The sequence below is a fragment of the Cydia splendana genome, chromosome 8 (genome assembly GCF_910591565.1).
Source record: "Cydia splendana chromosome 8, ilCydSple1.2, whole genome shotgun sequence".
NCBI lineage: Eukaryota > Metazoa > Arthropoda > Insecta > Lepidoptera > Tortricidae > Cydia > Cydia splendana.
The window spans coordinates 335,137-347,813 of record NC_085967.1 but is presented as its reverse complement, the minus strand read 5'-3'; positions in this window follow the sequence as shown (position 1 = coordinate 347,813).

Genomic DNA, 12,677 nt, shown 5'->3' with positions numbered 1-12,677 from the left:
CACTGGTCCCCGTAGACGTCTTTCATTTCATTAATTACAAGGTGCGGAGGTTTTCCTTGCTTCGATAGAAATTTTATCACGGCACGATATTGAATGTGCTATGTAGTCGCACGTTTATTCCAAAATCTTTAAAACAAATGACGGTTTTGAATTGACATTTAAATTTTTTTTTTCTAAAGAGTTCTCATACCAGATAAGAAAAGAGTTTTTTTTTTTATTTATTTCCACACTTACAACTATCTTTACAGGTGCTAAACCTAAGACAATAGTGCAACTATTAACATATATAATTATATATCTATCTAACATATGTATATCTCTAATTGATGTTATGTCGCATATAACATAATATGAACAATGTGGACTTAGTGAATTCAGTCAGAGAACACCAAAACAAATCAATGTTCTCGGCGACTAGGTTAAGGGTCCGCACCGCGCGCGTCAGCGGCGCCTTCCCGAGCAAGGTTGGTGCGCCCGCGCCGCTCGGCCAGCAGCCGCGGCCGGAGCCGCCGCCACACGTACCTGTCGGGCACGTACAGGCTCACACAGCTCAACACAACACTGTTGTAGGCTTTCCCCCGCAGCAATCGGAACAAGTATGTCGCCAGACACAGCTCTCTGCGCACCTGCAACTCGTTGTATCCCACCATGCCCAGGACAAACAACGTGGGATACATAAGAGGGTAAAAAGGATATACTCCACATTGTCGTAAATACAGAAAACGAATAAATTTATTTTGTATACGTTCGATCATTAACTGGTATTTCGCCTCATGCGGAGCCCAGATTACTGCATTACATTCGAGATTGCTGCGGACGAGAGCATTATATAAAGCCGCAACTACTCCAATGTTCGTAAAGCTGTGAGACCGACGCAGTACAAAACCAAGCATCCTGTAAGCTTTTTTACAAATATTTTTAATATGATCCCGAAATCTCAAATCAGATGTAAATTTTAAACCTAAATCTTTAACCTCTGTCACTTTTTTTAAATTTTCGGCTTGGATATAGTAGTCGTGATAGATAGGGGTGTGCGCACGAGAAAAAGTAATAGTCACGCACTTGGATGAGTTAAAATATAACTTGTTACTTTCACTCCATAAAACGACCCTGTCTATATCGCTCTGGAATTTGACGCAATCTGCAGCACTATTTATGGGTAAAAATAACTTTAAATCATCCGCAAACAGTAAGCATCCTGCATGTCTGATAATCTGGGGCAAGTCATTTACCATTATAATAAATTCTAAAGGACCAAGGTTGCTTCCTTGACTTACTCCAGACCTCACAACATAAGGATCCGACCTGTGTCCGGCGTACTCCACATACTGCCGCCTGTCAGTCATGTAACTCGCAAAGAATTTCAATAAGTGAGGAGTCAAGCCGATGCCAGCCAACTTTCTTAGCAGGATGTCATTATCGACGACGTCGAACGCTTTTTTAAAATCAAAATAGGCGGCGTCAACCTGGCCCCCACTGTCCACCACTGGCATAATCTGGGACACGTAGCTGAGCAAGTTAGTAGTTGTACTACAACCCGGCCGAAACCCGTGTTGCGCGTCCGAAAGCTGGCTCTGTATCTGTTTATAAATCATATTTTGTAGCGCTGACTCAAAAGCTTTTGCGGGCGTGGACAACACTGCAACCGGCCTATATCCATCAACCCCAGTGCCACCTCCCCCTTTAGGAACCGGGACTACACGAGTTGTTTTCCATAACTCTGGGAACACTTCATCGCGCAAACAAGTGTTATAAATATGTAGAAGCGGTTGACTTAACACAAACCGGCAGTCTCTAAATAAAAAAGCCGGGATGCCATCAGGTCCGGCCGAGCGCTTTGGTTTAAGGTTCTTCAGAGCTCTCATCACATCAGCCAAATGCAGCATTTCAAAGTGTATTCGCAAGGAGCTTGACACGCATTCTGCCTCCGCGACGGCTGCGTTCACGTCCAGCTCCGCTGGAACGGTGCTATACACAGATTGAAAGAACTCTGCAAATTCTTTAGCACACTCGTTCTCGTGGAGAGCCATTCCGTCCTTAAAAATCTTCTGAGTGCTACCATTGCGTGGTCTTAGACTTTACATAGTTCCAAAAAGCCCTTGGGTCCTCCTTCAGATGAGCTTGGACCCGTTCCTGATATTGTACGTAAGCCATTTTAATCAAATATTTTACCCGTGCCCTACACTTTGCAAACGCGTTATAAGTTTCAGAGGATTTTTCAACTTTATATTTTTTATGAAGGGCCGCTTTAGACTTTATTTCACGAATAACATCAGCGCTATACCAATCAGGATAAGTGTATTTTGACCATTTTACCTCCTTCTACTTCATTCCGCGAATTTTTGTACCTCCCCTCGTATGTTAAAATAATCTTTAGACAAATCCAGCGCAACAGGTAATTACGCAACGCCCGAAGCCGGCAATCAGCAGCCATCTTCGGAGTGGCCTGGCCCTTCGCAAATGGCGACGCATCGAGCATTCAATGCAAGTGAGTTCGTGTGTTTTGTTAAATACGTCTTCACGCTTCAGCTAGTATATACTTTACCAGATATGGCGTCATCATATTGCGTACAGATGGGTTAGCCCGCAAAGTTTTCGAGGTATAACGGCCAAGGAATTTGATTTCTGTGCCACTTCGTAACTTGTCACAATAATAAAAATTATACTGTTTCTATTATTGGAAGCAGTGTGAAGACCGTGTGCAGTGCAGACACGTTCCAACGCTTTCTAAGGGCCACATTATCTCCGCTTTATCTCGCCACACACCGACTATTAAAAATAACTTGATAGATTATACTTACATCTTACATCAACGTAAGCAAATTGGCCGTACGGCCGCTGATCCCATTCGTGTGAGCGAGTCGACACCACGACCATCGCGCTCACAGCAAGGCCGGTTCATTTAGCAAGTGCGAGGAGTCGAGGACCCATTCACTAGTTTTACAACGCTTACCGACCAGTTAATCACCGGAGGGCCAGTCCAAGTGCAACCTCTGATAACGCATAGCTCTCATCAATCTGATGCCCAAGTTATACTGGAGGCACAGTCGAGTACCTACCTACGATGTGTTGTGAATGGTTGGTGTGCCACGGCGATCGGCATTGTTTCGCATACTCGGAGCACCTCGAGCCGCTTATGGCGTGCGCGGGCGCGGGCGCGGGTGAAGGCAGGGGGAGAAGGTTGCGCATTGACATTCCACAGGCCTTCGAGCCGGGGAGGGGCACCTGCTCCCCTGCGGCGATCGGAGGCTACAATAACTTCAATATGCCGAAGAATTTCACTTTTTTGTGCGACTTCATTTAAACCGGTTTGGATTTGGATCTGGGTTTGTATCGAAAACAGAGCACGCAACTTTACACACTGGTGATATATATGTCGCAGTCAAAAGTGTGAACTGGTCAAAAGAACTTTTAACCGACAAAAACAGGCAAAACTGCTTTTGACTGAGCATGTTGGTCAAAAATAGTTTTACCTGAAAATCATTGGTTAATTAATAGTAATTGTGACTGTTACTATCAGTCAAAAGTACCTACTCCCAGAGATAGGTAGGTTAGGGTTATTTTTTTTTGCTACGCCCAAAAAACGAAACTGTTCCCAGAGATAGGTAGGTTAGGGTTATTTTTTTTGCTACGCCCTAAAAACGAAACTGCTGCCAGAAATACGTATGATTTTCAGGTAAAACTACTTTTGACCAACATGCTCAGTCAAAAGCAGTTTTGCCTATTTTTGTCGGTTAAAAGTTCTTTTGACCAGTTCACACTTTTGACTGCAACATATACATATTGTTGGTACCTAAACATAATATCTTACATCACAATGCTTGTATGATCCGAACTTATCTGGCCTGATGATGGACACGTACGTAACATTTTTTGTGCTTCGTTAGTCATCTACTCATTTATTCATAATTTTTTATATCAATGGTGCAGCTATAGTCAACAACAAAATTGTCCAACTATTAAGCGGAGTATAATGCGGGCTGTATTGTATACACTCGTCGAGAAACCCCGAGACAGGCCGAGAACGAGTGTGTACATATACTGCTCCTTTGTCGTCTCACTCTTCCTCGTCTCACTGAAAAAAATATGAAATATGATTAATTAACTGCTATATGCAATAGATACAAATGTACTGTGCGTACCTACGTACGTAACGTACGAACAGTAAAATGTACTGCTTTGTTCGATATGCTCATATGGAACTGTTTAAAGCATTAAACGTTAATGCAATTTCAATTCTTTTTAATGATTTTTTCCTCAGTGCTCGTCTCGCGCTTCTCCGATTGGATCGGATCGGAGCGGTACCGAGACTCGGCGCGAGGGTCTCGCCGACCGTGTACAGCCATTATACATACTCGTTCTTTTGTTGATATTTTTCTAATGTTGACTGTGTAGGTACAATTATTTAATTTAGGATTCGCTAGTTCTTACTCCCTTCTTAGTTTCTTAGTGTTTTCTTAGTTAAGTAGTGGATTAGTTAGTTGCTGTCTCTTGACGGGACACAGAGGATAGCCGTAATAACGTTTAATTGAAACGGTCAGCCGTGGTTACATAACCGCGTGTCCAGCAAGTGGCCGCGTCTCACGTCTCGCCGCGCGTCGTGGTTCCGCGAAACTTTCTCCAAACAATGCGTCCGGAATGCGCCGCACACACTGCACTGCGACTGCTGCGAGCCACTATATATACACAACACACGAGAAACACACTAAGCTAGTATAAAGCTCCATGCTATGTCAGAGCTTTTTCCCGTGGCAATGGTTACGGTACGGGTAGAGAAAGCGCTCAGCTCGCGTCTCGCGGACCAACATCAACACATACATTCTCAACAGCGCTTTTCATATTTACTAACAAACATAAACTCTAAACTGGACAAGAAGTTGTAAAACAGCAGCTGTTTGGCAACTTGTGTTTAACTTTTTAAGTAGTCTACACTGAAAAACGAATAGGTATAAAATAACATAACTTAAGAAAATGGTGGCTGGCCATATTGTTAAAATACACAACTTCCGACAAAGTTTTAACCTTTCGTAATTTAAAATAAGTTTTCCTTTTATTCATCTCAATTTCCTTAATACTTAACGATAACAGACAGGAAAGACAAATTAGCACTTTATATCTGCATCCCGTCATAATTGTAGATTGTAGTAGGTACGTAACAGAAAGGATTACCATGCACTAATCCCCCGCGGCTATTCAACACACGGAGATGTGAACGGCCAGTAATAGGCCCATTAGCTCTTAAATGGCTCTTCGCCAATTGAAGATGAAATAAAAATCATCTAATAAGGAAGCGCCGGGCGGAAGCGGCCAGAGTTCCAACTTAATGGGAACAGGAACACCGAGGGACTTGCACTTTGTGCTGCACTACTCTGCACTGCCCACGTGGTATTAATAAAATAATCTAACGCTCGACTGCAGAGTAATACTATGGCTTTTAGAGCCTAATCACAAGTAGCAATGTAGAAAAATCCATTTGGATGGAATTGCACAGGGATGAAGTTTTTTCAAAAGCGATTTAGTGCAATCTGACCGTCCACTATTTACTCTGCGTTTTTCACGACGTTTTCCTACTCGGAAAAGCAACCATCAATAAATTTTCCGAGAAAAGTAGAAACTCGTCGATAATACCCGGGTCTTAAAGTGTTTACTCAAACGCTCAGGACCTCCGGTTTGAACATACATCCAGACAGGACGGTCTGCACTTTTTTTGGGAGAGTGCCAGCGGCTTGCAACTCGCTGTTCCCCGAGCTAGCAGCAAGTACGTGAGAGGTCAGCAGTTGCCAGTGAAGGGGGCGTGTGAGGAAAGTGTGGCCGGCTCCACCGTAGTTGTACTTTCTCACGCCGCGCCGGTGTAGCCCGAGATCGATTGGTACAGTACAGCTGGCGCTCTCTATTCATTACACCGTTGGCAATTTTAAGTATTTTATTAAATTGCTCATTGATAACTAATATGTACACTATAGTTAACGTTCGGATGTTAACTGCAGCAGCGGCATCGTTTTTACAACCGCTGTCTGTAAATTTACTGATAAAATGAGTGACGGAAAGAACGTCTTAAGAGCCAACAGGAGTGGTCATTCCACCATACAAACGTAGTCCTCGTTTTCCTCCGTGGTTTTTGAAGCTAGAGCAATGATTTTTTCAACACAGATTAATATTGTCAATATCTGTGTCGGACCGTTTTGCTTTTTTTGATATTTTTGTTTTTTAAGGCGCTAGAGCCCTTCAAAAACGGCCAAAATGGCCTAATAGACTATGCCGCAATGAGAGGCGTGGTATTCAAAACTGATATCAATTAGCCAAAAAAGCAAAACGGTCCGACACAGATAATTTCATAATCATTTAGATTTCCAAATTTGGTTACGATTGGTTAAGTTTTGGGGGAGGAAAAAGAGGACTACGAAACCTCGATTTTTGTCATTTTTACGCAGGATTTTTCGCCTCAGCTGCAGTTGTCCCTATCGCACTAATTTTAGGGGCGGAGTCAAGTTTCTAAATACGTACACAGCCAGAAAAGTGATGGGCAATAGTCGACATTTAATGTCGATAATCTAGTGATGTAAGAAGTTATCGATAAACCGTCTTGTGTGAAAATATCTAGATCCTAAGATACAAGGGGTTTTGGGTTGAGAGTAGGGAACACATTTTTGTAGTTATGATATACAATCTATTATGAACTTTTTGATTCTAATATTTCAAATTAGAAATCAAAATCAAAAATATTTTATTGCATGGTTAAAATGGGTTAACAAAATTTTTAGGTACCTACAGGCACGCTTCGTAATTGTCGAGCAATTTAGGGTCCTAGCTGAATTGGTTGTTCCATACTTACTCGTGCTCTATGGAATGTCCAATTTAGCTAGAACCCTAAATGGCTCAACAATCACGGAGCGTGACAGTACAAATGATTCATGTTCTGTAATATTCTGTATATCCTGCCCTACAATGGCGTTAATATTTGGTTGTCATGTCTATACTTCGTTTTTAAGCATTATTGAAAAAAAAAATAGTAAATACTAATATTAACCACTAAGTACATAACTATTACAAAAAAAGCTAATAAATAATTATACGATTGCATGCTTAAAAAAGACACGTCACCTTCACTCTAATGCTAAACAAACGAAGAATAAGAACTAACAGCGATAAGACCGCCTGTTGCTACCTTTATCTACATTGTAAATCGGTTTTAGGGTTCCGTACCCAAAGGGTAAAACACGGGACCCTATTACTAAGATTCCGCTGTCCGTCCGTTCGTCTGTATCTCTGTATCTCACGAACCGTGATAGCTAGACTGTTGAAATTTTCACAGATGATTTATTTCTGTTGCCGCTATAACAACAAATACTAAAAACAGGATAAAATAAAAATTTTAGTGGGGCCTCCCATACAACAAACGTGATTTTTGACCGAAGTTAAGCAACGTCGGGCGGGGTCAGTACTTAGATGGGTGACCGTTTTTATAAATAATGGTACGGAACCCTTCGTGTGCGAGTCCGACTTGCACTTCGCCGGTTTTTTTTTTATTTGTTTTTATGTTTGTGGTGTAATAAAGAATATTTTAGAGTCAGACCAAGAAAAGTCTACAGCAATTTTGATAGCAGACGCAGTGCAAGTGTTATTTATATGTCATAATTTCATAGAAGCGACGTTTGAAATAATACTTGCACTGCGTGTTCTATCAAAATCGCTATAGATTTTTCTTGGCCTAACTCTACTTTAAATTACAAAGTAAGGCCTAAATTATAAAATAAGGCCCATCAATGTTTTTTTTTTGTGTTTATTAAACTTGATATTTTGTCTATAGTATTAGCGGACATGGCCTCAAAATTTAAACCCGCTTAAGAATCGGGCCTTATTTCGTGCATTATATACAATACTACCCATTTTTGTGTAGTCATTATTTATACTATAGAAGCATTGTTTGAGTAGCCAATTATTTAAACAGTATTTTTTTAAAGGGCAACGGTGGCAATATTTTAAGGTCTGGATAATAAGATACAGATCTTAATAAGGATATCAATGTAAGTGAATGTTACCATGACTACCAAACAAACAAATGTAATAGAATTTGCCAGCTGGCATTGTAACATTCAGACAGTTACCTATGTACCTAATCTGAAATATGAATAAATTAGTAATATTTTAAACAGGAAAGTAAACCGAATTTTGGCCTTTTGCTGGACACAATCACAATAGTAATTTGTTTTACAAGAGGGCAAAGTTTATCGCCACCGGTTGATGCATTTGCAGCACCAATGGTAGAAAATGCAAGCTCATCATCAACTGCATAATCGACGTTTGATATGACTATTGAATCCGAGCTTTTTGATCATGAATCATGATAAAACAAAATTTTAGAAGGTCGCAGAATAGTGGATTTAAAATATTTATTTTCTGTGATCTCAAATATCAGGCACGATCATACAAATTGTACATTTGCTGATCTTGCCTTTGTCATTGAAAGACGTAAGGGTTTACACAGAGAATATATATTTAAGTGTAATATGTGCAAAAAAAAGGAAACGATACACTCTGAAGACCCAAAAAGAAAATGTTAGTAAATACTGCTCCTCCCCATGGTTACTTGGTTCCTTATTCAACCTACCTGAAATTAAACGAGTAGGTTAGTAAATTATATCATTTTACATTATAAAGTTAAATGTTTAGGTATCTCAATCACTTACTCACTGGTGGACATGGACGCAAAATTTTTGCCCATCTACTTATACTATCTTATAAAAAATGAAATTTTGAAAGTTAGCACGCTTAAAGTTCGTTTTTTTTTGCATTAAGGTAACAGATTTTGACATGTCTTATTAAAAATTACCATTGAAAAATAAGTCATAGCAAATATGTTAGAATTATAAATCATATTAATCATATTAATGAGCAAGAGCACCCTAAACCGGCGAGCGTGTATGAGGAATGTTATGAATGTGAAGGAAGCGAAAGTGGTATGTCAGGATCGTAGCAAGTGGAAATCCGTGGTCTCTGCCTACCCCTCCGGGAAATAGGCGTGATTGTATGTATGTATGTATGTATGTATTAATCATATACTTTTTTATATTCTTTTGCTTTCATAAGTAATATAAACTAATTTTTGAAAGCGTTTTTCAATAATTATTAATAAAAAGACACGTCATGATTGTTTACCTTCTTTCTAATGCTAAAAAATAACGAACTATAATAACCGGGCCTTATTTGGTACAGAACCTTGATTTGATAGGTACATCGGATATTCTGGGCCCTGAGTTTGTTACGTAAAGGACAAAATGGTGACATGTGGTTAGAGCTGATACTGTTAAACTAGTGGTTCTGTGCGCTAAGTATAAAAAATAAGCTTCAGCGAACTCATTAAGCCTAGAAAAAACCCTACACCCTACTGCCACTTAAGTCAGTCTTGAGTCTTTGAATCAATTTCCGTAGTAGTACTACTACTACTAAGGTACTAGGAGGTAATAAGGCCTATAGTAGGTATAATAAGGCCTACCTGAAAAATAATGTTCTTACAACAGTGTAACCGTGTTAGTTATTTGAGTAACATATATGTAAAGTGATACAATTAAAAGCTAACAGCAAACCAGTACATAAATTATATCTTATGTACTTCTTATGAATTACACTCTTATAAAGGTTTCGGCTAATTACACTTAATTACTTGAATAAAGGTAGATGAATTGCGTGCGGTCCAATAGGTAACCACAACTCACGGAGTCCAAAACAATAAGCTGATCAGCAAAGTCAAGTAAACAAAGCCAAGTCACAGTAGTAGAAAGATTATCGAGTTCCGTAAACGTAAGCCGGGTCAAAAAATTCAATCGCAACACAGTAAGTAATAAGTGAACGCCTCGTGGCAGTAACGCACGAAAAATAACATTGCAAATTGTCGGCAATGAGGCGCGCGCGGGTGCAAGCGTACGCATCTGTGTGCGTGCATTACACACACAAATACAGTCTCTCACGCCCCGTCAGAGCGACGGGTATATTCAGCTTGAAATCTCAAAATTGACTTTTAGCTCAGCTCCCGTTTCGTCTTAATCGCGGCAGTAATGCGGCAGTGAACGTCACTCATCTTATCAAAGAAATTGACAGATACAGCGGCGGCAACAACAACGCCGCAGCTGTAATGCAGCTGCGGTTCAAATCCTTTGGAGCAACGATTAATTTAATTAATCATCATTTATTGTTAACTTGTTTTTTTTCCGTAATGATTGGACAGCGACTACCGTAGTATACGGGTGAAGACTCTTGTTGCCTCCATCTCCAATCGTGATAATTATAATTAAATAGCGTCTAGCTACACTAACAATAAACTTGCACAAATTACATCTTCAAAAAAAGTACGTGCTGTATTAAAAACTCTGCTAATTTCAAAAGGTAAAGGTAAAATTTCACGTCACTGCATGATATCACTGTAAATGTTGTTTTGACTTGTGAAAGAGCCCTTGACATACGTACAGAATATTTTTTTGAATAAATACATTCAACCTGGTTTCACTACAAGCTTGAAGATAAAAGACAAACACCACTATTATGACACAAAAACGCACACCTCAGGAGATAAGTAGTAAGTGGACACGGACACCGTAGTGAACGGGCCCTGTGCAACTCCAAATTGTCCCTGGTGTTCACTTAATTATACGGAAAATGATGATGATGGAATTTCCTTTTGCAGCTATTTGCAGAATTTTGCATCCTTGAGTTACCTATACGAAAATGATACCAAACTTGACCACATAGGAACACTTTATTTTTTACAAATTTTGGGGGGCACCCCCCCCCCTTAAGTCAAAATTTTGCATCAAAAATTCGATTGGCTCCCCTTCCCAAATCAATCTGTGAGTCAAAAGGAGCAACTCTGCAAAAGGAAATTCCATCATCATCAATTGCCGTATATCGCATTTTTTTGTCGTGAGCGCCACGGACTAAAAGGCGTTTGATTCTATAATCTATACGAGTCTTACTGTGGAATAAAGAGTAACGTAAATCCCACATACTTACATACAGTAGAACATATTGTAGGTAGATCTGCTGCATTCCTTGCAATTAGCGGCTAGCCGTAGGAACACGCCTCGAGGCCACTTTTAATTGATCAATAAGTGCTTCTTGTTCCTAATCGACATCGCAATACATTTGTAAAACACGACATTCCTATGCACTTGAAATAACTCCCAATAAAGTACCTATTCTTCCTAATACCTACATATAAACAATTATAGAACAACAACGGAAACTGAAGGTAACGCGGCACTTTAATAATGGCCGGTACATTTACGATTGCATGCCGTGGTGACCACGCCATATTTCGCCGAGAGCCAAACAGCCTATTCACCGAACGTCATTTGAAAACTCACTCAATTGTCTACCTTGTTCTCCCGCAGTAAAGTACACGTTAGAACGGAGTGTTAAATGCGCTTAAAGTGGATATAGCAGCAACATAATGGCAGACAATAAGTATTATAACATAGCGCGCGGTGGACTGTGATCAACGAAATCAACGGAATGTAAACTTCAGCACGTAGTGACTTTATTGTTAAAGTTACCTATCATCTTATTGTAAAAATCCAGTTCAATCAGTTGTTTGACATCACTTTTCAACACATCGGTAATTTCGCGAATACTTTCAGGCCGCTTTCCCATTGACGGCCAGTTTTTTGCGGGTACGATTTTTTGCAGGATCCAGTTTTCTGTAGTACGTATACAGGATCCCGCAAACAGAATCCTCGTGTGAAATGTTACTATATTAGCACTTATACTACTAAAACGGGATCCTGCAAAAAACCGTACCCGCAAACTGGACGTCAGTGGGAAGGCGGCCTCAATTGAATCCAATTTTCATCATTTTCTATTATGCTGTTACCAAAACGTGTATATGACACCGTAAGATTGTGAACCCGTTAGTTTACAATCTAACGTAGGTTAGGTTAGGTTAGATTGTAATCTCCCTACGGTCAGTTTATAATTTAACTAGCGATATTAAAGAGTGTTTACAATTTTACGTTGACATGTATTTAGTGATTGGTCCCGCTGTTAAAGTTTCCAATGATCGGTACGAGTAGTTTACCTTCGTCTAGTTAACAGTCAAGGCCTTCTACTTACGCAAATACATATGGCCTGCATATATCGCCTGGAACGCGGCAGAGAATTGGTTTGATTGTACCTAATAATCTCAGATCATAGAATAGTACATTATTGTCGAGGCTCGGAAGTAGCTACTTGCAGGCTGAGGATTCGTTTTAAACGGACGACCTTGGGAGTCCGTTTAAAACGAATCCTCAGCCTGCAAGTAGCCTTCCAGCCGAGTCATATATAGTGCTTTTCTCAAAAATGGTGCAAGAAATATAAATATCATAGAAATATTTAACAAAAGCAACGTTCTTACCTATATATTTTCACAGATAAAAGCCCTTGCCGCCTTTTTATTTTTTTAATAAAAAAATAGAAGTGTATTTTTCTGCCGAAAATACGCCAACCTATTTGAGACAGCTAAATAGTCGTGGTACTAATCATCTGTTTGGCTGTTTAATGGGTCTGTCCCTTCATTTGATATGGCCATTTCAAGTTTTAAAAAGTTTGGAACTCGACAAATAATGGAATTTGTATGCAACATTGCAGTCCCAAAACCGAGACTGCAATGTTTTTAACTTTTTAATTTTTGGCTGACCATAAACTAC